General features: G+C 45.7%; 1 protein-coding gene and 1 pseudogene across 2 annotated transcripts in view; one reads left to right on the top strand and one right to left on the bottom strand.

Annotated features, from left to right (window-relative positions):
* LOC126425011 (fasciclin-2) overlaps positions 1–27,509 on the bottom strand; it is a 927,523-nt gene that overhangs the window by 274,592 nt on the left and 625,422 nt on the right. The gene's annotated exons all lie outside the window — the stretch shown is intronic.
* On the top strand, positions 16,952–17,069 carry LOC126425598 (5S ribosomal RNA; annotated as a pseudogene).

Genomic DNA, 27,509 nt, shown 5'->3' with positions numbered 1-27,509 from the left:
CGCCAAACACGCATACGACCATCATTGGCACCAAGGCAGAAGCGACTCTCATCGCTGAAGACGACACGTCTCCATTCGTCCCTCCATTCACGCCTGTCGCGACACCACTGGAGGCGGGCTGCACGATGTTGGGGCGTGAGCGGAAGACGGCCTAACGGTGTGCGGGACCGTAGCCCAGCTTCATGGAGACGGTTGCGAATGGTCCTCGCCGATACCCCAGGAGCAACAGTGTCCCTAATTTGCTGGGAAGTGGCGGTGTGGTCCCCTACGGCACTGCGTAGGATCCTACGGTCTTGGCGTGCATCCGTGCGTCGCTGCGGTCCGGTCCCAGGTCGACGGGCACGTGCACCTTCCGCCGACCACTGGCGACAACATCGATGTACTGTGGAGACCTCACGCCCCACGTGTTGAGCAATTCGGCGGTACGTCCACCCGGCCTCCCGCATGCCCACTGTACGCCCTCGCTCAAAGTCCGTCAACTGCACATACGGTTCACGTCCACGCTGTCGCGGCATGCTACCAGTGTTAAAGACTGCGATGGAGCTCCGTATGCCACGGCAAACTGGCTGACACTGACGGCGGCGGTGCACAAATGCTGCGCAGCTAGCGCCATTCGACGGCCAACACCGCGGTTCCTGGTGTGTCCGCTGTGCCGTGCGTGTGATCATTGCTTGTACAGCCCTCTCGCAGTGTCCGGAGCAAGTATGGTGGGTCTGACACACCGGTGTCAATGTGTTCTTTTTTCCATTTCCAGGAGTGTATAACAACACGGGCACCTGGAAGATAGGTGACACCCACTGGCCTTAACAAGCCGCAAATATAACGCCTGCTGTCTAAACCAGTTGTGGCAGTGTTGTGTACCCAAAGGCACCTCGTAGCCTTACAACAAAAATGTTCAAATGTGTGTGAATTCCTAAGGGACCAAACTGCTAAGGTCATCGGTCCCTAGACTTACACACAGCTTAAACCAACTTATGCTAAGAACAAGAGACACACCCATGCCCTAGGGAGGAGTCGAACCTCCGGCGGGAGGGGCCGCGCAATCCGTGACGTGGCGCCTCACACCGCTCGGCCACTCCGCGCGTCTGCTTCACAACAGATGGTGGACTTGTATGATGAGGGGGAACGCAATCTCGCAACATTCGTTCTCTTCGGACACACGATGTCGTCATGCTCTACGTAGAACCGTGCCTTATCTGAACAGACAATTTCGATTCAATTCAGTTTATCGTCACGAACTTTAGACCTGTTATCTGCAAACTCTAATCAGGTTGTACATCCACAATAATCATGATTGTAATTAGTATAGGCCACTGCAGTAGACGCTTAGTTCAGGCGACCATATTGACTGCTGTTGATCGCGACGAAGGCTGATATTTACACGCCAATACCGTAACAGGACGAGTGGCGACAGCTGGCCTTTTCAGACGAATCAGGTTCTATGCTCCATCGGACGGATGGCTGCTGGCGTGTGCGGCGTGAAAAGTCTCAAAGCAAACACCCTGCAACAATCGTCGGAAGAGTACGGCATGAGGAATGTTTTCGAGCAATCTCCTGGGTGATCTCTTCATTGGATCAACACAAGTATGTATCTGTTGTTGGGGACCACGCCCACCCCTAAACGCAGTTTGTTTTTCCCCAGCAGAGCGATGCCATCTACCAGCAGGATAATGCAATGCGTCAGAGAGCTCGCAATGTACGTGCTCTACTGGCCACCAAATTCCCTAGATTTAAGCACCTCCTGTGGGACCACCTCGACCGGGCCGTCCTCAACTGAGAAACGTGTCGCAGCTGGCCACGCCTCCAGATCACCTGTGGGTACTTACAGACCCTCACTGACTATCTTCCTGCACCACCGCGCTGAGGTTTTTGAATAATACGAGGGCGGTTCAGAAAGTAACCTCCGATTGGTCACAGTGCGGGTTGTGGGGGGAGTAGCGACGCCATCTGTGCGTTCACGCACTCAACAGGTCAGTCGGCATCAAGCCGTGGTCGAGTGAACGTCGTACCTGCGCTAGTTTAGTTTTTGTGGCAGTTTGAAATGTGTGCTGCAATAGAAAACCCCGCCAAATGTGAAGTGCGCGCTGTCATAAGGTTTTTTATAGCCAAAGGATATTCTGCAGCAGCTATTCATCGTGAGCTTTGTGCCGTGTAGGGACCAAGAGTTATGAGTGAAGGAGTTGTCCGTGAATGGGTACGTTTATTTAAAAGTGGACGAGAAAACGTTCATGATGAAGAGAGGAGTGGTAGACCATCATTGGTGACTGACGAACTCGTTCAGACAGTTGATGCAAAAGTTCGTGAAAATCGACGTTTCTCAATGTCGGAGTTGTCTACTGGTTTTCCACAGATTTCTAAGACTCTCTTGTACGAGATAGTGACTGCAAGATTGGGTTACCGTAAGTTCTGTGCACGATGGGTGCCCAAAATTCTTACCGACCACTACAAAACTCAAAGAATGGCCTCTGCATTAGACTTTCTGTCACGTTATGAGGACGAAGGAGAACCATTGTTAAACAGAATAGTGAGCGGTGACGAAACCTCGATTAAGTACGTGAACCCTGAGACAAAAGAACAATCAAAGATGTGGGCACATTCAAATTCGCCTACCAAACCAAGAAAAGCCTCGCAAGATTTTTCTGCCAGAAAATTGATGGCAACGGTGTTTTGGGATGCCAAAGGGGTGTTGTTGGTTGAATTCATGGAACGTCGTACGACCATTAATCAAGACGTGTACTGTGAAACAATAAAAAGTTACGACGGGCTATACAGAACAAACGCCGTGGTATGCCGACTTCCGGTATCGTTTTTTTGCACGATAACGCCCGTCCTCACTCTGCTCGCAGAACAACGGCCCTTCTTGAGTCCTTCAAGTGGGACGTTATCAACCATCCACCTTACAGCCCAGACCTGGCGCCAAGTGATTATCACCTCTTCATGCATTTGAAGAAATGGCTCGGGTCACAGTGGTTTGATGACGACGAAGAGCTCAAAGATGCGGTCACAGGCTGGCTCCAGGCACAAGCGGGTGATTTTTATGCAGAAGGAATTTCAAAGCTTGTGAAGAGATACGATAAGTGCCTCAATCGCTATGGAGACTATGTAGAAAAATAGTGCAAAGATGTAGTTGTAAGATGTATATATTAAAATATTTTTATTTAACTTGGTGTATTTTTTTAAATCAACCGGAGGTTGCTTTCTGAACGGCCCTCGTATTATGCAATATTATTGAAGGTGTAGAGGGCGCTTAGTACGGGCCGCCGCTGCCTGCAGCATCCAACAGGTGTAACACCGGTCAAGGGACGTCGCTGCGTGGCGCAGGCAGACGCTCAGCCGCCAACAGAACAGAGCAGGACGGCACAGCAGGCAGTCTGCGGCGTGGCGCTCTGCCCTTTGCGGACCGGCAGCGGGCGTGTCGCTATTAATTTGGCTGCATTAGCAACCCAGCTCACTGCTCACGCACACACACACACACAGAGAGCCCACGCCGGGTATTCGCCCCAGCTTACGTGGCCAGCTCCGGAGCGTATCATCTCATCTCGCCACATCTGGGCCCTGTTCCAACTCACCGTCTAACACAGCGGGAATGGTCAAGCTACAGTGGAGCAGTTCTACGAAATACGCCCGTACTGCGTAATTCCTCATTTACAGTGTTTCCTACACACTGTTGTTGTAACTGTGTTGACGACCGGAAACTTCCGACTGTGGCACTTCGGTTTCAGTTCAAATTGGTGTAGGCATAATTCCTCATTTAGGGCGGATATGAAGCCCCTCCAACACCAAAAATGGGTCGACTGCTTGGTCTGTTGTGACATTCAAGTACCTAGTGTCTAGCTCACATGGTCTGTTGACTGGCCAGCATTAGCTGTCCGCACCGTCACAAACTAGAACACGCCTCTCTTCTCTTCGCCATCGTTTGTGGCAGCAGTAGCGCTGAACGGAGGTTAAGTAATTTTAAAGTGCAATAATCTTGATCTTCGCCTAAACCTTTCCAGAACTTATACACTATGTGATCAAAACTATCCGGTCACCCCAAAAGCATACTGACTGTCAGGTACTCCATATCAGCGACCTCAATAGTCATTAGACATCGTGAGAGAGCACAATGGGGCATTCTGCAGAACTCATGGACTTCGAACGTGCTCAGGTGATTGGGTATCACTTCTGCGATACGTCTGTACGCGTGGTTCCCACAGTCCTAAACATATCTAGGTCCACTGTTTCCGATGTGATAGTGAAGTAGAAACGTGAAGCGGCACGTACAGCACAAAAGCGTACAGGCCGACCGCGTCTGCTGACTGACTGAGACAGTTGAAGAGGGTCGTAATGTGTAATACGCAGGCATCTATCCAGACCATCACACAGCAATTTCAAACTGCATCAGGATCCACTGCAAGTACTATGACTGTTAGGGGTGAGGTGAGAAAACTTTGATTTCATGGTCGAGTGGCTGCTCATAAGGCACACATAACGCCGGTAAATGCCAAAGGACGCCTCGCTTGGTGTAAGGAGCGTAAACATTGGGCGATTGAACAGTGGAAAAACGTTGGGTGGAGTGACGAATCGCGGTACACGATGTGGCGATCCGATGGCAGCGTGTGGATACGGCTAATGTCCGGTGAACGTCATTCTGCCACGGTGTTTATGGCCAACATTAAAATTCGGAGACGTTGGTGTTATGGTGCGCTGTGTTTTTCTTGGGTCCCACTGCTGAAGAGCAATTAGGGGATGGAGATTGCATCTTTCAACAGGATCGAGTACCTGTTCATAATGCACGGCCTGTGCCGGAGTGGTTACACGACAATAACATCCCTGCAATGGACTGGCCTGCACAGAGTCCTGACCTGAATCCTATAGAACACCTTTGGGATGTTTTGGAACGCCGACTTCGTGCCAGGCCTCACCGACCGACATCGATACCTCTCCTCAATGCAGCACTCCGTGAAGAATGGGTTGCCATTCCCAAAGAAACCTGCCAGCACCTGACTGAACGTACGCCTGCGAGAGTGGAAGCTGTCATCAAGGCTGAGCCTGGGACAACACCATATTGAATTCCAGCATTATTTAACGTTCCTTTAGAGGAGTTCTAGCTCGGACTGGACAGAGACGAAAAATTAAATCGGCCACATACGAGGGGTATTCATAAAGTTTTAATTACGTATCGCCCTGTTGGATTAAAAGCGTTTCTTGTTACACCTGCCGCGCAATGCAGCCGCGTGGTCTCGGGCGCCTTGCTACGGTTCGCGCGGCTCCTCCGCCGGAGGTTCGAGTCCTACCTTGGGCATGGGTGTGTGTTCTTAGCATAAGTCAGTTTAAGTAGAGGGTAAGTCTAGGGACCTATGACCTCACTAGTTTGGTCCCTTAGGAATTCACACACATTTGAACATTCTTGTGCAATAAATAATTGCAAGTGTTCCCGGGCTTTATATGCACCCTGTATGTGTGTGATAAATTGAGAACGAGTGGATCTGTAACGCATCGGAAACATATCTGGCAATGGAAAGTTACTAACGAGGGAACGGATATTGGTACTCTTGCCACTGTGGTTCGAGATCCTTGTGTTAATTCGCGTCAAATCGCAAGGGAATCTGGCATGAGCCATAGTAGTGTTGTTCGTGTTCTGCATGGCCATAAATATCATCCTTACCATATCAGTCTCCACCAAGAATTAACTGGTACGGACTATATGCGTCGCATTGAATTCCGCCGATGGGCTCAACTTTAGATTCAGAGGGACGACACATTTATTAATTTGATTTTATCTACTGACGAGGCTACATTCACGAACCACGGAAATGTTAAACTGCTTAACACGCATTACTGGGCAACTGAATAATCCATGTTGGTTGCGGCAAGTTGCACACCAAAAACCGTGGTCGGTGAATGTATGGTGTAGGATTTTCGAGGACAGAATTATAGGTCCCTATCTCATCGAAAGAAATATTAATGGTAGGAAGTACATCACATTTCTGCAACAGACATTAGGTCTATTACTGGAAGAAAAACCTTTCGGAGCAAGGAACAGAATGTGGTACAAACACGATAGGTGTCCGGCTCATTTTTCGCTGATGGTTAGAAATGAGTTGCAGAGGCAATTCCCAAATCACTAGGTTGGACGCGGGAGAGATGTGTCGTGGCCGGCTCGTTCGCCAGACTCGACGCCTCTGGAATTTTTCTTGTGGGGATTCGTAAAAGACACTGTTTATAAAGACGTTCCAACTACACTTGTAGTTATCCGAGAGAGAATTGTCAAGAGCATGTGCTTCGATAAGTGGCGAAGTGATAAGGAACCACTCAATCCATGGTATAAAGATTGCAGCACTGCACTGATACCAATGGACATCACTTCGAACACCTTCTGTAATTGGGCGTTCATGCCGCCTTTGTGACCTTAGTTGACGTTCAAAGATCTTACTGTTGCACATTATTGGATTCGTTTCGATAGCCGCTATCAGAAAATATATCTCCGATGCGACCGCGCAACAAAAATCCAACGTCATATTATGGCCCTCGTTGTCCCACGCAACTTTTGTCGCACCAACTTTTCAGCTCCTATCACGCTTTCGGAGTTATTCTTGGTGGCAATTGTTAGTGACTCACCCTGTATAAGCTTGACGAAGTATGAAGTAATGCTTAATACGTGTCTGCTAACCGTTTGGCTTTTAAATTCTACCTCTATTTTTACTATAGCATCAGTTTCACGAAACAAATCAATAATTTTCGAATAAAACCTGAATTAATCGTTGACAATTTCAATTTTGCTACAAATACTGTTTATTTTTAAGTAACAGACGGCAGGATAACTACGTATAACAAAAATGTTTTGTAGGCTACACATCTCTTTATACATCCTGACTCAGTTTCTAGACGGTTCACCAGTTCCAGTCTGTATGGGAATCTAGAGAAGACACTGATTCCATTCGCAACAAACAAAGCAATCAAAATGACACGACGCCTGATGGATCTGTAACACTCCTGTCGTACAGACAAACGCGGTTACTAAGCAAACTACCGTAATAGTCAATCCTTACTTCCTGGTAAGACCTGACGAAACCACAACCGTCCAGTTTAACTGTGGGTTCTTTGACGGCTTTCGGAGATGGTGGAGTGGAACTACAAGGTATGAAATTTTAATTCACTTTATTACACGAAAGATTTACTCAACTTTATGGACACATTTACTAACTGCTAAGCACTTCCCTGACGTACGAAATTCTCAATGTTCGAAAGTACAGTTGAGTCCAAGACATGAACAGCACATGAGCCCTAACTATTCGATGCTGCCAGCTTGATCGGAGCTCACCGAACTGGGGGCACAGTGTTCCTCTGCTCGGCACTAGAGAGAGTGTTTTGGTTCCGCCGGCGCCTGCCATTCGTCGAAGAGGATTCCAGCGAGACATCGCTGACTTATGTGCTGTCAACGCGAGTTGCCGTTTTTGGTGTGGCACCGCGACGTCTGGACGATGTCACACTTACGATAGTCTATGGGCACGGGTTCCCAAACTTTTCCTCTGATGGAACACTTTGAGAATTTTGTAATTTGATGGAACACCTTTTTTTATTTTGAAGGTTAATAAAATTTTTAAAAAATGTTTTATTCAGTGGATACTTAAATTTTAAATCATAACTAATCACACAGAAAACGTAATAAATCTTTTAAAAACCAATTAGTGTCATCACAATATGGGGAAAAAGTCATGTTATTAACAGTTTTTCGTGGAGCACTTGTTTTCACTTCCCACGGAACACGGTCTGGGAAAGCCTTGTCTGCGGTAGGTAACGCTAGTTTTACAACTCTGCTCGTAAGCGTATATCACGCTAATCGTCGTGAACGTAACGCAAAATAACACGCACAGTGTCTCGTTGGATGAAAGACAGGGCTTGCTGGTCCCAATGTTTGCCACGCTAAATAAATAAACGTGCTGATCTCCAATTCCCATTTGGCAACCCTCGCCAGCGCGACTTTTTTCCCTATCTTTCTTTTCGCTGTCAAAGGGAAGTATTCACTGATGCCGGTCGTATCAGGCGGCTTTAAACTACTAGTTACATTTGCAGAGCGGCACATCGACTTTCTGCCACAGCAGCTGAGCGGCAGACGTCGGCTGAAAATCCGTCACACGGCAAAGCATTCGCCAGCGAGACGAGGAGCGCACGTCAAATGGGGCGTGTTTACGCTGCTGTGCTTTCATGGCTTCCGCCCCGTATGCACCGGTTCATAGAGCGCGCGCGCGCGCGCCCGCGCAAAGAGAAATGTGCCGAAGCCAGATCACAGGCATCGGCTGCGTCCTAATTAGAAAAGCCAGTGCTCGCGACGGTAAGTACGTGTGTGTGTGTGTGTGTGTGTGTGTGTGTGTGTGTGCAGTCGTTCTATGCCATGTACGAGGGGCTGGGAGGTACGTTTCGACAGAAAGCTGAATGCAATATCGCAATCTGCGGGTCACGAGTCCGTGGATCTGTCAGTCAAAGACATTCTGGCCTTTCTAACGTGGCAAATGAACCCTCTTTACATATGTGCGTCCAAAACTTTCAAAGAAAACAAAAATATTTCTGTGCGTCGGCACAGTTACTCTAGGCTGCACTAATTAATGCTAGATAATAATAAGTAAACAAGAGAGTGGTGTTACGTAAGAATGCTGAAGATTACATGGGGTTAATCGAATGCGAGGGAGGGAGGATCATGGCCAGCCGCTATCGACGAGCGGTTCTAGGCGCTTCAGTCCGGAACCGCGCTGCTGCTACGGTTCGAATCCTGCCTCGGGCATGGATGTGTGTGATGTCCTTCGGTTAGTTAGGTTTAAGTAGTTCTAAGTCTAGGGGACTGATGACCTCGGATGTTTAGTCCCATAGTGCTTAGAGCCATTTGAACCATTTGGACGATCATGGCACAACCTGGTTACAAAAACGGACAGATTGGTGAACACAATAGATTGGTAAACACACGCTGAGTCATCAATAATTACTTAATTTGGTAATGGAGGGAAATGGGGACGGGGAGGAGGGTAAAAACTGTGACATATGTTCTGGTGGATTGGATCTAAGTACGATTCAAAAATTCTGCAGCACTGACTCAGCTGCCTCTACCTACGGGTTTCATGTAACCCACAACGCTTTCAAATACCATCCGCAAGATTTTCGTATTGTCTCGCTCGCTACACGTAAAGTATTAGTCCTACAGAAAAAAATTAACAAGCCCTTTCTGTACGAAATTTAAAGTAGCTTGACCATATATTGGAATACGTTTCCGCTGGAGGCCATAGTTTTAGAATTATCCAAGAAAGACGTATAAAAGTGACGTTCAAACGCTATTTTCTTGAATAACTCTAAAACTGTGGCCTCCAGAGAAAACATATACCAGTACAACAACTACATTAAATTTCCTACAGAAAGACCTTGTTCATTTTTTCTATATCTATGCGCGTAGTGAGCGAGAGAATGCGAAAATCTCGTGTGTGGTTTTTGAAAATATGAAGGATGCATAAAACTGACAGGCAGGGCCAGCTGAATCACCCAATAGGTTAGGGATGTTTCTCTACTTCCTTTACGTGTAGGAACACAAAGAAGTGTAGATGTCAACAAGGGCTAACTTAACATCTATGTGCGTGTGTCCATGTGTTCAATTGCCGTGTGACGTGTACGGGGAGCTATGTGTTTCGACAAAATACACTATCATAAATCGCAGTCTCCTGGTCAGACGTCCGTAGATACGTGACCCAGAGAATTCCGCTGTTTTTAGTTTCGACCGTAGCCATTGTTGAGATACCTGTCTGAAATTTTAATTGTACTGAAAATCTATTCGTGGGATATGTTCCAACATACTCCTCACGCCTAGATCTCAATATGGTTAATTACACAGAAGCGCCAAAGAAACTGATATAGGCATGTGTATTCAAATACAGGGACACGTAAACCGGCAGAATGCGGCGCTGCGGTCGGTTACTGCTGCTACAGTGGCAGGTTAATCAAGATTTAAATGAGTTTGAACGTGGTGTTATAGTCGGCGACGATCGATGGGACATACCAACTGTGAGGTAGCGATGACGTGGCCATTTTCCCGTACGAACTTTTCAAAAGTGTAGTGGGAATATCGGGAATCCGGTAAAGGATCAAATCTCCGATAGCGCTGCGTCCGGGAAAAGATCCTGCAAGAACGGGACCAACGACGACTGAAGAGAACCGTACAACGTGACAGAAGTGCAACCCCTGCTACAGATTTCAGTCTTGGGCCATAAACAAGTTTCAGCTGCGAACAATTCAACGATATGGGCTTTCTGAGCCGAAGACCCACTCGTGTACCATGATGACTGCACGAAACCTTGCCTGGGCCCGTCAACACCGACACTGGACTGTTGATGATGTGATGCATGTCCGCAGGGGACTGTTGAAGCTTGTGGCGGCTCAGTAATGGTGTGAGATGGGCGCAGTTGGAGTGACATGGGACCCCTGATACGTCTAGATACGACTCTGACAGGTGACACGTACCTAAGCATCCTGTCTGATCACATGCACCCATTCATGTCCTTTGTGCGCTGCGACTTACTTGGGCAATTCCAGCAGGCAGTGCGACACCCCACACGTCCATAATTACTACAGTGTGGCTCCAGGAACACACTTCTGAATTTAAACACTTTCGCTGGCCACCAATCTCCCCAGACATGAACATTATTGAGCATATCTGGGATGCCTTGCAACGTGCTGTACAGAAGAGATCTCCAACCCTCCTACTCTTACGGGTTTTACAGACAGCCTTGCAGGATTCATGGTGTCAATTCCCGCCAGCACTTCCTCAGACATTAGTCGAGTCCATGTCACGTCGTGTTTAAGATGTGATCAATTCTTCCTTGAATTAATTTCCACAGCGAGGATTTAGACCTTCACCTACCGGCTCCGTGCTGCAGTTCGTACGATGATGTCCCTCGCTGTTGGTAGCGCTACCGTGGTGTAAACTGACAATGTGTGGCTTCTGATAGGCATGCAGGTAGCTGCCGTTAATACGTAAATGAAGTACAGACACTAGAAAATCTTTCTGTAGTTATAGCGAATGGCGACAAGAAGGCGTGCTGTAGTCCTAAACGGAGAGATCAATTGGAAGGTCGAAGCTCAGGGGGTGTAGAATGTGCAGAGCTTCTGTTACCTGGAGGAAAAAATAACAGACAAATAACAGACCAACAATAGCTTAATATACGTCCCGAACGCTGCAGAAACTACGATATGTTGCCAAACCAATCAATGGAAAGAAAAACCTCTCTGCACTCCGAAACTGAGACATACATCAACACTCAGAAATATCGTACAGTACGCTACGTAGGAGACCACCTTGGACAAGAGAGCTTGTAATCCGCCTACAGATTGAAGAATGAAATAAATGGAAAGATACAAGACGCACGAAAAAACAAGGGAAGTCTGTATAAATAGGTTGAGACAGGAGCTGTATGACAGAGTTGGCCCAGTTTCAAGCATGATACGGAAAAGAAGAGTGACATCATAAGGATGGAGGGCTACACGTTGACCAACAAGACGTGGGGCGCAGCATGCTTTAAACAGTGGACAGTTGGGCAAAAGAAGTCAGGTGGGACTGTCAAACAATTCGAATAAGAGAAAAAAAATGCATACGCAGCAAATGCAGGATAGGAACACTGTGGAAGGTCATAAGTGGACTGATGCCACAATCAAAATTATGATGACGGAAGCAGAGAGAACCAGGAAGAGCGGGAGAATGAAGAGGTATTGCGAAGAAAGGAAAATTACTGAACAAGTCACCTGTGATCCTAAAGGGCCTAAACGGTCAAATAAATAAATAAATGGAAAAGAGGGATGCCACTGTGGCGAGTTTATCGTACATAAACACACGTGAACGTTACAGAAGTAAGCTTCTGATGTTAAGGAACACAAGTAACTAGAAAATGGAAAATATCACGGCCTACGCGGAGTTCTCGGCCGACCGACTGGCTGACTTGGTGCGCTACAGCTACTGCACGACGTCGGACAATTTCGTACTTCCTCGGGCGTCTCCGTGCACGTCGTTCATGTGGCGAAACACACGCACTGCAGTGTAATATTTCCACAATTATGGGCAATGACTTGCCTTCCCTATGTGAAACTTCCTATTGTAGTCAAAGTTTACACTCAAAGTAATGACTGCGTTTCGCCTGTGCTACGTGCCAACTCCGTTCCATACAGAACAGTCGGAAAAGCTTGTAATGGTATTGCAGGACAGCTTGAGCTGGGAAATAAATGTCAATAAAAAATTCGATACGTTGTGCCGTTTCCGAGTAAATTAGCGATCAGGCCGTCGCGCGCGCAAATTCAAGCGGCCCGCCACATACAATTAGTATCAGTTGTTCTCACAGCGCAGATGATGTCGCACGCGACTGCCCAGCGTTTTTGGCAGGTTCCATCCTTACTACCGCCCCAGGTCTAGTTTTCGTATCGTTCTCTTGCCGTTTTTAGGAAACCACCTCAAGTTGCGCGCGCAACGGATTGACTGGTTAACTTCAATGCTAAAGAACTCGGAAACAGCGCAACATATCCCCAGCACAACCTACCCTGCAACATCCTGATAAGCTTTTCAGACTGTTTCTGACCACCCCGAAGAGAAAGGGTGATTCGGGGTCTCTATCGCTGTGTTATAGATGGCCTTCAGTAACCACGCCCTAGAGTTTCATCTACATCTACATTTATACTCCGCAAGCCACCCAACGGTGTGTGGCGGAGGGCACTTTACGTGCCACTGTCATTATCTCCCTTTCCTGTTCCAGTCGCGTATGGTTCGCGGGAAGAACGACTATCTGAAAGCCTCCGTGCGCGCTCTAATCTCTCTAATTTTACTTTCGTGATCTCCTCGGTAGGTATAAGTAGGGGGAAGCAATATATTCGATACCTCATCCAGAAACGCACCCTCTCGAAACCTGGCGAGCAAGCTACACCGCGATGCAGAGCGCCTCTCTTGCAGAGTCCGCCACATGAGTTTGTTAAACATCTCCGTAACGCTATCACGGTTACCAAATAGCCCTGCGACGAAACGAGCCGCTCTTCTTTGGATCTTCTCTATCTCCTCCGTCAACCCGATCTGGTACGGATCCCACACTGATGAGCAATACTCAAGTATAGGTCGAACGAGTGTGTTGTAAGCCACTTCCTTTGTTGATGGACTACATTTTCTAAGGACTCTCCCAATGAATCTCAACTTGGTACCCGCCTTACCAACAATTAATTTTATATGATCATTCCACTTCAAATCGTTCCGCACGCATACTTCCAGATATTTTACAGAAGTAACTGCTACCAGTGTTTGTTCCGCTATCATATAATCATACAATAAAGGATCCTTCTTCCTATGTATTCGCAATACATTACATTTGTCTATGTTAAGGGCCAGTTGCCACTCCCTGCACCAAGTGCCTATCCGCTGCAGATCTTCCTGCATTTCGCAGCAGTTTTCTAATGCTGCAACTTCTCTGTATACTACAGCATCATCCGCGAAAAGCCGCATGGAACTTCCGACACCATCTACTAGGTCTTTTATATATACTGTGAAAAGCAATGGTCCCATAACACTCCCTTGTGGCACGCCAGAGGTTACTTTAACGTCTGTAGACGTCTCTCCATTGATAACAACATGCTGTGTTCTGTTTGCTAAAAACTCTTCAATCCAGCCACACAGCTGGTCTGATATTCCGTAGGCTCTTACTTTGTTTATCAGGCGACAGTGCGGAACTGTATCGAACGCCTTCCGGAAGTCAAGAAAAATAGCATCTACCTGGGAGCCTGTATCTAATATTTTCTGGGTCTGATGAACAAATAAAGCGAGTTGGGTCTCACACGATCGCTGTTTCCGGAATCCATGTTGATTCCTACATAGTAGATTCTGAGTTTCCAAAAACGACATGATACTCGAGCAAAAAACATGTTCTAAAATTCTACAACAGATCTCACTCCATAAGTTGGAACTATTACTCCTACATAAAAAATAAGCAGGAACTTTTTGTGGTAAATTAAATATAGTTAAATTTTGTACCGGGTTAGTTTTCTTTGCAGGCCATGGTTTTCGAATTATTCAAGAAAAACGTACTACTGATTAGCCTAGTCGGATCCTTCGGTAACATTATTCATTTGAAGGTGACCCTGAGAGTAATGAATGAAAAACGACTTTCGTTAACGTTACGTCGACAATTAGATCCAAACTTAAGCCTTACAAGCACAGTATTTTCGCACTCAGAAGCCCTGACGAATACAACAATGTAATCGTTTATTTTATGATGGTAAAATTCACAATATTGTTGAGAGAAGTTTACACAAACGTCAATTTTACAAATTTGTAGGTGCTCGAGTAAGCAGGGTGACGTAATAACGCCAGTCGATGAGGGCCAAAAAAGGCTGAGTGTGAAAGAATTCGTACAGCGGTAGAAGGGAGTATTGGAATAGGGGTGTGTTCGAAGGTCACTTTCGTATAATTTACTTGGATAACTCGAAAACTACGACCTCACGCTACAGAAGAATACTGAAGATTAGACGAATAGACGCAGTAGTTAATAAATTGTCACTCAATCGAGTCGGGACGCACCCTCATTCGGCGAGAAGCTGGAACATGTAAGTCAGCCAGGAACATTTCTGAACATGGTCTTTTTGCTGGTCCAGGTGTTACGGTGTGCATAAGCGTAATGACCTCCGCATGTTTGAATACGGACCACTCACCGGTTAATGTTATCGTGACACAGTAGGTCTTTTCAGAGGTGTATGCGTCCCTAACATTTTTTGTGGATGACAATGCACGACCGCATAGAACAGATCAGGTGGAGGAGGTCTTGGAACGAGATGATCTTCGGCGTACAGACTGCCTGCCCTTTCCCCCTTTAGAGACCGGTCGCTTAGGAGAACATCGGGCCTAGAAAACCGACCACTTGTGCTGTTTCTAAGGCGCTACTGGCACACATGTAACTGATGTATCTTTCAAGAGTAATACGTACTTAAAAAAGACCAACTTCAAGATTTATCTTTCGTATTCACTTCAGTTCTTTGATAAAGTACACATTTAAAAACAATGATAACAGAAAGTATAATGAACGCTAAAAAATAGTGCTAGGCGAGTTAGTGAGCAATTTTTTCCACTTACGGTTCCAAAGTATCTTGCTCACTCCACAATGTGGCGCATTTGTAGCAGAACTGCAAAACCTAACGACTATACGCGCGAAATAACGTCAATGCGATCACAATGCCTCAGCCATTCGCGACAGCAGCTGTTACATTAACTAATGTTTCCTTCGAAGTAGTTCTAGAATTTGACAATAAAAGGCAGCACCCTAGTGAAGGGACAGGTAGCGAAACGTTCGTCTACTGTTCTCATGCGCATTGAGTCCAGTTTTCGAGGGAGAGATGGCTCGGGCCTCGAGGAAACCGCGGTCCTACTTGTACTCGGACGCGGTCTTTACAACACGTTTATTTGTGGTCCGAGCTACGCTCGCGCTTGGTGTGCAAAGCGTTAAATGCCATCGACAACGTGTGGAATGAGTTGGGGAGACGACCATCCAGTTTTCAACCGCGCTGGTCGGGGAATGGAACGCCCTACCTCGATAAGTCTTGAAAAGATTGTTGCCAGCACGGTAGCACGTTGCATGGCATGGACCGCCGTGCGTGCTGACCACTAGACCACGGATCTTTGGGTTAAAACCTATTCCTTACCTTTGTTCGTAGTTGCAGATAAACTTCTACTTGGGAGTTTCATGAGTAATTAACCGGAAAACCGCCAATTTTATAGCAACTTAGCCGATTTCAACGTTAACGCCTATTTTACCCTTAAAACCCTTAAAGGTACTTATTTCTTTAATGTAACAGAAAATTCTCGTATTTTCAAAAAAATTAGAATTGCTTATAAGGAACGAAGATCGGAGGACTGAAACCGATGTTTGGAAAAAATATCTGTAGCTCATAGAATCTTGGCCAAACGCCTGTTTCCACAAAGATATTCGTACCTCGAACTGACTTCAGCTGAAATAAAAAATACTTACACTCAAAAATGGTTCAAATGGCTCTGAGCACTATGGGACTTAACTGCTGAGGTCATCAGTCCCCTAGAACATAGAACTTCTTAAACCTAACTAACCTAAGGACATCACACACATCCATACCCGAGGCAGGATTCGAACCTGCGACCGTAGCAGTCGCGCGGTTCCAGACTGCAGCGCCTAGAACCGCTCGGCCACTCCGGACGGCACTTACACTTAAAACTGCCTAAACATTGTAGTAAAAAGAAAAAACCCTCACCTCCGTCCTTGGTTATACACGAACTCCAAATATACGAAGGTGAGGCCATGGTCGCATTCTTGTTATCCACCCGTCATACGTTATGTAGCAATGGACATACATTAAAAGTGCAACATATTCACTGTTCGAAATCTATTCTCGTTTCAGAACGCGAATAGTTCAACTGAGAAAAAGTCCGAAAACAGTAATTGTACGTAGCATCCTCATTACAGCATTCCCGTCCAACATGCGCCGACAGTATGACCCTGTCACATCCGTTGATGTACTACACAGTTAGACAACCTTTTCTTATCTGCGGGCCACTTTTGTGTCTCTGTTAGTAGTAAAATTTCCTAACCGCTTACCGACTCGACAGTAATGGTGATTTATATAGGAGGGAAGTAACTTTACTTTATGAATATTATCAAGCAGATTTACAGCAAGTTGAAGTACATAATACTTGAGAATTATATAATAATACTTCCTTACCAAATACATTGTCCCATTTTTATTAGAAACCTAGAGAAAATGTTTTTAAAACCCCTCCCGGCCACCAGCAAGCTGGAACGTCGACTAGCATGTGGTGGGGACCACTGATGTACAACATTCGTTTCTGGCATATGAATTAATACTGACTGACACGAGCCACTGGTTTATCCGGCATTTATTAAATTACATATTACACGTGTTTTACCATAAGGCTACTTAGCATTTTGGCAGCGGCCTTGCCGCAGCGGATACACCGGTTCCCGTGAGATCACCAAAGTTAAGCGCTGTCGGGCGTGGCCGGCACTTGGATGGGTGACCATCAGGGCCGCCATTCACCGCTGCCATTTTTCGGGTTGCACTCAGCCTCGTGATGCCAATTGAGGGGCTACTCGACCGAATAGCAGCGGCTCCGGTCAAAGAAAACCATCATAACGACCGGGAGAGCGGCGTGCTGACCACACGCCCCTCCTATGCGCAGCTGAGGATGACACAGCGGTCAGGTGGTCCCGATGGGCCACTTGGCTGCTTGCTTACTAAGTATCTTGTACTGTATTTTATCCTGGAAAACCTAAGAAGGTTTAGCCGGCAGCGGTGGCCGTGCGGTTCTAGGCGCTACAGTCCGGAGCCGCGCTGCTGCTACGGTCGCAGGTTCGAATCCTGCCTCGGGCATGGATCTGTGTGATGTCCTTAGGTTAGTTAGGTTTAAGTAGTTCTAAGCTCTAGGGGACTGATGACCTCAGATGTTAAGTCCCATAGTGCTCAGAGCCATTTGAACCTAAGAAGGTTTGGGATACTTTTGGACATTAAAGTAGTACATATAATGTTTCCTGTATTGTGAAACCGCGCATATTTTCATTTTCCTTGATTTTAATGAATAATAATATGCTTACTTGTGAGCATTGTGTATTTTACATTATGTTTAGTTATTCTGCATAATACTTTTTAAGGCCCTTCTTAGGTTTCACACAGCCTGAGGTACAGCATGAGGTACTGGAAGAGCCTAATTTAGGCGCCCAAAACGTGCTTTCCACAAACAAAAAATACGCTGTCTACTGATCACACACCCTACTGAGGACAATATTCCCCCGCCTGTGATGTGCAGGTGTCCATAATCAAGCGCGATGACTTTAGTGTCATTATTTACTGTCATATATTGTTCGCCTCATTGCGTATTTCTTCCAGTTACCTCCTATATTATACCACCGGTATAGCAGTTCTTTCCTTATATGGTCCATCGAGGTGTGTTACTTGTCAGTGACTCATCGTGTGAAAGATACTTTCTTGCCCTTAACTTTTGCACCCCAGTGTGTATGACAGGCTTCTCACGCTGTTTAAGATCTTTATTTTCCATTTACATAACTTGTGGAGGCTGATACAGAGAAAAGCGCTTTATTGCGTTGCCTCTTTGTGACACTGAGAAGAACTTTATTACGTTGCCTCTTTGTGGCACTGAGCAGCTGGAATCACACGTGACTGAACCCTCGAGCAAGTGGCCCGCGCTGGGGAGGCGCCGTGCGGGCTGGCGCCAGCAATCCTGTGACGTCGGCAACTTTGGCGCGACGCAGCGGCTCTTTCAGGCGGCGGGACCCGTCAAGAGCGCCAGCTAATTGGCGGCTGGCGCGATGAAAGCGGACGGGGAGAGGTGCAGAGTTGGCAAAGAGGCGGCGCGCTCCTCTGTCTCTGCGACTGTCTGCAGTTTGACTGCCGGCTGAGTGACGGCTGGCCCGGGTTTTAAACTTCCGGTAATTGGGCCGCCACGTCGCCGGGCACAGAGGCAGGGAAAGGCGGCAGAGACACTTTGTCCGTCTGCTGCTGCTGCTGGCGGAGCCCGCTCTGGCGATAAGCGGCGGCAGCCAAGTCCCTGGCGGAGGCGGCTGCCAATCGTCGGGTAAGAAGTCCAGCCCATCAACTGTTACACACGCGCAGCTTTCTTCTATTAACACCGGGACACAGTGCAGTTCTCCTATTCCTTCCTCCCTTTTAGAATGTACCGCAGTTTCAGTTTTAGTCGAGTTTCACAGTCATAAAATGCTGAAAAGCTGAAAATCAACCAAAGTAAAATAACGCTAATGGAAAGTAGTCGAATTAAATCAGGTGGTGCTGAGGAAATTAGATTAGGAAAGGAGGTACTTAAACATTTTGCCGTTTTTGATGGAAAATTTCTAACGATGTTGGAAGTAGAGAGGATATAAAATGCAGAAACGAACTTCTCAAAAAACAAGTTACCGCCGAATACAAACTTAAATATTACGCAGTCTTCCTCAAAATGTTACAGAGTGTAGTCTTCAACAGAAACGGAATGTGGACGACAAGCACTTCAGACAAGACCATAATAGAAGCTTTTGAAATGCGGTGCTACAGAAGAATGCTGAAGATCGGATGGGATGAAGCAGTAACGAGGAGGCATGTAACCGAACCGGAAAAACAGTAAATTTATCAGACACCGTGACGGTAAGAAGGGACCGGTTCATAAGACACGTCCTGACTCACCAAGATGTCGTTAATTTGATGGAGGAGAGAAGTATGCGGAGTAATAACTCCTGATGGAGATGTAAACTTAACCCTCTATTGCTTGATGTTGGCATTCGGCAACTAATTGAAAATTTATGTATAATGTTAAGGAAACCGATCGTATATGTATGACGTTGCCAGCTGGCAAAACAAGCAGTATAGTTGCATAAGCTAAAGTGTGTTTGGCGTCTTCATGTTGGCAGAAACTGTTACGGAGTAAAGTTGAGCGCCGGCACGCCAGCCAGGAACGATAGAGCAGAGAGGGCTGTGAAGATGTCGGCGGATTGGAAGCTGAACGACCCCTCTCCAGGACGACAACGCGACACCAGCGGCCCCTATGTGGAGACGTCATAAGCGCAGCTCCCAGCCAGCTGAAGAGTAGCTTCAAGACTAGAGACTTCGATAGTAGCGTCAACGCCCGTTACTTTGCTTGTACTGTCTATGTAACACGGACTTGGGAACTATTTCTTATTTTGTCTGTAGCCATTTGCTTGCGACACGTCTGTGTAACACAAAGTTAAGTATTGTATTTGTTCACTTTGTAATAAAATTCGTTAATACGATTTGTTTGAATTGTTTGTCTAGCAAACCGATAAGGCAGCCTTCCTAGACCGCAAATATAGGACGACTAGGCTGGATTTAACAGGAACAGTTCAAAATCGGTAATCCTTGCGGAAGGCTGAGTGTACGTAAAAGTTCGCGAAACCATTTGAAAGGGTCAATTATTTCTGTCACTTCCATCACATCTACTTTGATTTTTAAAGCGCGTAAAACTATTCTTAATGATAGTATGCAATGTGATTCACTGTCTCTGTAACGAGTCCCCCCCCTCCCCAAAAAAAAAAAAAAAATAATAATAATAATCACGCAATAGAGGGTTAAATATAGTGAGCTTGTTCAAATGGGTGTGGGCTGAAGTAATTACACACAGATGAAGAGGCTTGAACAAGATAGAACTGGCTTCGATAGGTGTATCAAACTACTCTTCGAAATATGGATCACAAAAAAGAAATACACATTTATTTGAAAATTACTTAACTAGAGTCAAATACTGGTCCACCGTCCTGCCGGAGAAGGGAACTATACTGTCCACGGACAGTGTCCTAAACCTAGTGACCGTCAGTTCCTTCTATCGGTAGGGCTGGCACTAGCTTTGTCACGCATGGGTCCTCGACTTGACTAACTGCAGCATTTTCAGCATTTTCGTCTTTCACCGCCTCTCTGCTGTCGAAGAGTGAGCCATCAGCGCACAATGCGACGACACATCGAGCCACTACGCAGCTCCTTCTTGCCTCCTCAGCTGCTTCGTTGGCTTCATCGCTTCCCCCTGCCCCCACTAGCCAGTTTTCCTTTCTTCTTCATTTTGATATTGGTTTTCAGCCTCGTCCGGTGTGGGCCGCAACGAATTCCTCTCTGTCTCTTGTGAAACCAGAGTTTTTATCCAAAATCTCAATTACTTATTCGATATATTCCAATCTCTGTTTCCTCCTACAGTTTTTATCCTTCACACCTCCCTTCAGTATTATGGACATCATTCCCTGATGTATTAACACATGACCTATCATCATGTCCCTTCCCCGTGTCAGTATTTTCCACGTGTTTCTCACCTTACTTCTTATCTTATCTGTCCACAAACCGTTGAACATCCTTCTGTAGCACATCTCGAACTCTCCGATTTTCCCTCTGTCCATGACTCACTATCATACAATGCTATGCTATAAACGTTCATTCTTAGAAATTTCTTCGTCAAATTAAGATCTACGTTTGATAGAGGCAGACTGCTTTGGCCCGGGAATGCTCTCTTTGCCTTTGCTACTCATTTTTTGTTGGCACTGTTTCGTCCATGATGAGTTATTTCGCTTCTCAGATGTCAATATTCCTTCACTCCAACTACCTCTTGGTACCCCAACTTCGATGTTAAACTTTCTCGCTATTCTCATTTAAGCTGCTTTTCATTACTTTTGTCCTTTTCCGCTTCACTATCTATCAATCCACATTCTGTATTCAGCAACCTGCTCATTCCATTCAACAGATCCTGTAGTTCTTCTTCGCCTTCACTGACGACACCAATGTCATTAGAGTAGGGTGTCCATTCGTCCCGTTTTCCTTGGGACAGTCGCGTTTTTTACCAAAATGTCCCGCTGTCCCGAAAGTTTTTTTGGGGACGCTCAAATGTCCCGTTTTTTTATGATTCCGCTTGGCTACAGTATTTTACGCTACTGGTTGTTTGACTTGCTATTAACTGCGCAATTATTTACGCTAGGAAGTGTGTGATGACTTTCAGCATACCCCAAACATGTACCGAACTGTCAAAAATCGCAAGTAATTTTAAACGCACTATAGGTTACGAATAACAACGAAGATTCTTCTCTTCTAAATCGATCCACTGAATCCGTCCTTTCGGTACAGAGATACTCTACACCACTGATACTTGCTCTCTGGCTTTCGTTAATGTTTTGCACTGTGCAATCACTGTTTCATTATGCCAAAACGAAAGTGTAATTTTAACAACAATATAAAAAGCGAGTTTCCTTTTATCACTGGTAGTGGAGAAACTGTAGAATGTACGTTGTGCAGATCAAAATTTGCTATTGGTCATGCTGGAAGGTCTGACATTATGCATCACATTAAGACGAAGAAACATCGCATGAGTGATCAAACGAAAAGAGCAAATAAATGCGTGAGTGACTACTATGTAAACTTAAAATCATTAGCAGAAATGGATAGGCAGTTGGCAGCACAAGAAGCTACGTTTTCATACCGCAGTGCAATGTATAACCATAGCTTTAAGTCAATGGACTGTACTACAGTAGTTGTTAAAAAACTTTTCAATCTTAAATTCACATGTGGACACACAAAATGTAATGCAATCATTTGAAATGTTATTGTGCCGTATGCAGCTCAGCAGGTTTTAAATGAACTGAAAAGTGCTCGATTCATTTCTGTAATGATTGATACATCGAATCATCTGGATTTCAACTTGGTTCCTCTCCTTATGAGGTATTTTCACCCTGAAAATGGCATCACGGTGAAAGTGCTCGAATTGGTTAATTTAGCTGGAGAAACTTGAGATTTACTTCAGAATTATGTGCTGGAGGTTTTAAAGAAATATGATCTTGATGGAAAGGTGATTGCAGTTTCTAACACCAATTTTGGTGGTAAGCAGAGGAAAGGAAAAAACAATTTGTTCTATAAACTGCAACAGGACACAGTGAATAATATAGTAGGTGTTGGCTGTCCAGCACATGTGGTGCACAATTCCTTACCTGGCTCAGATTGCCTACCCATCGACTGCCAATTAATTGTAAATAAAATCTACCAGCATTTCCATATATATACGGTAAGGGTTGAATCTCTGAAGACATTCTGTACGTTTACCGATGCTGAATACAAAACTGTACTTGGGCACAGCAAGACAAGGTGGCTATCTCTGCTACTAGCATTGCAAAGAATTGTAGGGATATTTCCTGCTTCGAAATCATATTTCATTTCCCTTGATAAGTGTCCTGTTATCCTTAAACAATTCTTTGATAACCCTGTGTCTATTGTTCGTCTACATTTTCTTGTTAGCCAGCTAAAACCTTTCTCCACAACAATTAAATATATTGAGAAACAAGAAATCAAAATAGTGGAAGTTTATCAAGAAATAAACAAATTATTGGGCAAATTACAATGTAGAAAATCTGAAAGAGATCTCATATCCTTTGTACATGAGACTCTAGGAAAGCTGGAAGAAGAGGCTGAAATTACTGTAGAACAATTTCATATTTATGCTGACACCTTCTATGACTCTTGCATTGAGTATATTAATGAATGGTGTTTACCATTTCTCACAGCTTTTAAAGCATTTGACTGATTTAATACTGAAAAGGAGCAGCTACTGTGGAAGGATATTCAGGACTGCTGTGTTTTTGTTAAAAGTATTGTACCAAATTTTCATGTTGATGAAGATGAACTGTTCGATGAAGTTTCATATGCACAGAACTTCATAAAAGTGAAGAAGGAGACAAAGAAAGTGTTAGTGCAACGTGGCGTAAAATATTTCCTTATTTCAAAAGTAAAAACATTAACATGAAAAACATGATTCATTTGGTGGAGTTTTGTCTGGCAATTCCTGGGTCAAATGCTGCTGTGGAACGTGTGTTTTCGTTAGTGAACTCTTTGTGGTCAGATGAAAAAAAGAGAATTAAAGTTGAAAAACAATTTAATGATGTATCGTGTACTGACTTTTATGATACAATTTCAAACGAAAATGCACTTCTTGATAAAGTACATAAAAGTGAAAAGTACGGTGATAGTGTGGCACAATAATTGTAAAAAGTGATTTGGGATCATCTGAGTGCACGTTGTGAAGGGGAACTTGTATGTGTATTAAATTTAGTCAATACAATATTTATGTACCGCTTTTTTTATTCATTGTCCCAGGTTTTTCTCTAATTTGTTTTAAATGTCCCCTTTTTCAATGAAAATGAAATGGACACCCTACATTAGAGAATCTTATCACAGATATCCGTTCACTCTAAATATTAATCCCCACTCTTGAACTTCTATTTCTGTACTGCTTCTTTCATGTACAAATTGAACAGTAGGGGTGTAAGACTCCATCGCTACCTTGCATCATTTCTAGTCGCAGCACTTCGTTCTCGGTCTCCCATTCGTATTGTTCTGTATTCTCAACAATGTCTCTTGTCTAGCGCAAGCAGCATAAAATATGTCTCATAACGACATGATTATTAGAACAGATGCACCAAAAGATCTGCTTATAATAACTAATCTTAATTTACGACAGACTGTTTGGGCATTTATCACCATTGTCGAATAGGTCTAGACTGATGTGACGTCCATAATTACATCGTCAGTGAACTGTCTTGTAACTGTCACTGTTTTAATTTTCAGTATATTTAGCTTATTTTGCATCTCATTAAAACAATGACAGTTACAAGACAATTCACTGACGACGTAATATTGAAGTGACATCACTCTAGACGTACTTGACAATGGCGCCGCTAAATGCGGAAACGGTCTGTTGTGAATAAACATTAGTTATTATAAGCAGCTATTTTTGTGAATCTATTCTAATAAAGTTCTGTATTGCTTTTGCACATATTCTACACCGCTCACTTACGTTAATGCGACCATCGCCTACGTTTGACGTCAACGTGTAACAACCACTCACAGACGGCAGGTGGCACCACTAGCAGTGGAGGGTATGTGAAGCGTGTCAGGGAGACGCGAAAAAAAAAGTGAAGTCGTTTTTGTAATGCGGAAACGCAGCTTTTTATCTGACGTCCGAAAGGGCATGATCGTCAGCTTTCGGACCGAGGGTGGAAGCATTTTCGAAACGGCTATGTTTGTAAACTGTTCACTTGCCACCGTGGTTTAAGTACACCGTGTATGGCAAAATGGCGCCGTATACAAGACGGACGGCGAGACAGCTAAGGTTCAGGACGGGCCGCAAGGACGCGGGTGGACGAGGCCTACGGAGACGTGTGCGGGCGAATAGACGTGCACCCGTAGAGCTACCGGCCGCCCAGGTGAACCAAGGGGCTAGTAGAAAAGATTCCTCAACGACCGTTCAGCAAACGTTGCTGTGTACTGCCTTCCGCATCAAGTGCCTGGTTTGTGCAAGCACGCTGAGTGCTGTTCACTGGCAGTGAAGGCTGGACTTTGGACACAACTGGATTCACTAACTGGCGATAGGTGGCCTTTTCAGATTAATCACGTTTTATGTTCCATCAGACAGATGGCAATACGGATCTATGGCCGTGCAGCAATCGTCGGAAGTGTCCAGGGTGAGAAGCAAGCGTTATGGTTCTGGATGTTTTCCAGGCGTTCCTTGAGTCATCTCGTCATTCTGCAAAGCGCAATGGATCGTAAGTATTCATCCATCCTTGGCGACCATGTCAACCCCTAAAAGCAGTTTGCTTTTCCAAGGCGTGATGGCATCTACACTACTGGCCATTAAAATTGCTACACCACGAAGATGACGTGCTACAGACGCGAAATTTAACAGACAGGAAAAAGATGCTGTGATATGCAAATCATTAGCTTTTCAGAGCATTCACACAAGGCTGGCGCCGGTGACGACACCTACAACTTGCTGACATGAGGAAAGTTTCCAACCGATTTCTCATACATAAACAGCAGATGACCGGCGTTGCCTGGTGAAACACTGTTGTGATGCCTCGCGTAACGAGGGGAAATGCGTACCATCACTTTTACGACTTTGATAAAGGTCCGATTGTAGCCTATCGTGATTGCGATTTATCGTATCGCGACATTGCTGCTCGCGTTGGTCGAGATCCAATGACTGTAAGCAGAATATGGAATCGGTAGGTTCAGGACGGTAATACGGAACGCCGTGCTGGATCCCAACGGCCTCGTATCACTAGCAATCGAGATGACAGGCATCTTATTCGCATGGCTGGAACGGATCGTGCACCCACGTCTCGATCCTTGAGTCAACAGATGGTTCAAAAATGGCTCTGACCACTATGGGACTTAACTTCTGAGGTCATCAGTCCACTAGAACTAAGAACTACTTAAACCTAACTAACCGAAGGACATCACACATATCCATGTCCGAGGCGCGATTCGAACCTGCGACCGTAGCGGTCGCGCGGTTCCAGACTGTAGCGCCTAAAACCGCTCGGCCACAACGGCCGGCCAGACAACAGATGGGGACGTTTGCAAGACAACAACCATCTGCACGAACAGTTGGCGACGTTTGCAGCAGCATGGACTATCAGCTCCGAGACCGTGGCTGCGGCTACCCTTGACGCTGCATCACAGACAGGAGCGGCTGCGATGGTACACTCAAAGACGAACCTGGGTGCACGATGGCAAAGCGTCATTTTTTTCGAATGAATCCAGGTTCTGTTTACAGCATCATGATGGTCGCATCAGTGTTTGGCGACATCGCGGTGAACGCAGATTGGAAGTGTGTATTCGTCATCGCCATAGTGGCTTATCACCCGGCGTGATGATATGGTGTGCCATTGGTTACACGTCTCGGTCACCTCTTGTTCGCATTGACAGCCCTTTGAACAGTGGACGTTACGTTTCAGATGTGTTACGACCCGTGGCTCTACCGTTCATTCGATCCCTGGGAAACCCTACATTTCAGCAGGATAATGCACGACCGCATGTTGCAGGTCCTGTACTGGCCTTTCTGGATACAGAAAATGTTCGACTGCTGCCCTGGCCAGCACATTCTCCAGATGTCTCACCAACTGAAAACGTCTGGTCAATGGTGGCCGAGCAACTGGCTCGTCACAACACGCCAGTCACTACTCTTATGAACTGTGGTATCGTGTTGAAGCTGCATGGGTAGCTGTACCTGTACACGCCATCCAAGCTCCGTTTGTCTCAATGCCCAGGCGTATCAAGGCCGTTATTATGGATAGAGGTGGTTGTTCTGGGTATTGATTTCTCAGGATCTATGCACGCAAATTGCGTGAAAACGTAATCACAAGTAGTTTCTAGTATATCTGTCCAATGAATACCCGTTTATCATCTGCATTTCTTCTTGGTGTAACAATTTTAATGGCCAGCAGTGTAGAAGCACGCCGGACGTCCACTGAGTGGCGACAGGTGGCCTTTTCAGATTAATCACGTTTTATGTTCCATCCGACACATGGTAGTACGCATGTATGGCCGTGCAGCAATCGTCGGAAGTGTCCAGGGTGAGAAGGGAACGTCACGGTTCTGGGGAACGTTTTCGTGGCATTCCCTGGTGAGCTCGTCATTCTGGAAAGAGCAATGGATGAACGTAAGTATTCATCCGTCCTTGGGGACAATGTCAAACCATAAAAGCAGTTTGCTTTTCCTCGGCGTGATGGCATACACGAGCAGGACAGAGCAACGGCTCGCGAAGTACGTGCGTGGTTTGAAGAGCACGAGGATGAGTTTGCCGCACTCCCCTGGGTACCCGACTCCCCGGTTTTAAGTCCAGTCGAGAACCTGTGGGACCGCCTGGATCGGGCTGTTCGTGCCATGGAGTAACTTAGCGGAGCTGGCCACAGCAGTGGAGCTGATGTGGCTCCACGCCCCTGTAGGTACATTCCAAAGCCTCTCCGATCCACTTCTTGCAGCGGTCCTCGCTGCAAAACGGAGTTAGTCAGCCTTTCCGCAGCTGGTGATATTAATGTGACTGGACAGGGTACATCATACCTTCTTTCCACACCGCTTACACATACTTTCCTGATACTGTCCTGACCCCGAGGATACTGGATCTGCCGTGAAGCGTCTCCGACAACTGGTTGGGTGGCTGA

This window comes from Schistocerca serialis, chromosome 10 (genome assembly GCF_023864345.2).
Source record: "Schistocerca serialis cubense isolate TAMUIC-IGC-003099 chromosome 10, iqSchSeri2.2, whole genome shotgun sequence".
NCBI classification, from domain to species: domain Eukaryota; kingdom Metazoa; phylum Arthropoda; class Insecta; order Orthoptera; family Acrididae; genus Schistocerca; species Schistocerca serialis.
Note: the sequence above shows the minus strand (reverse complement) of the source record. Positions and strands in the feature narration are given on the sequence as shown.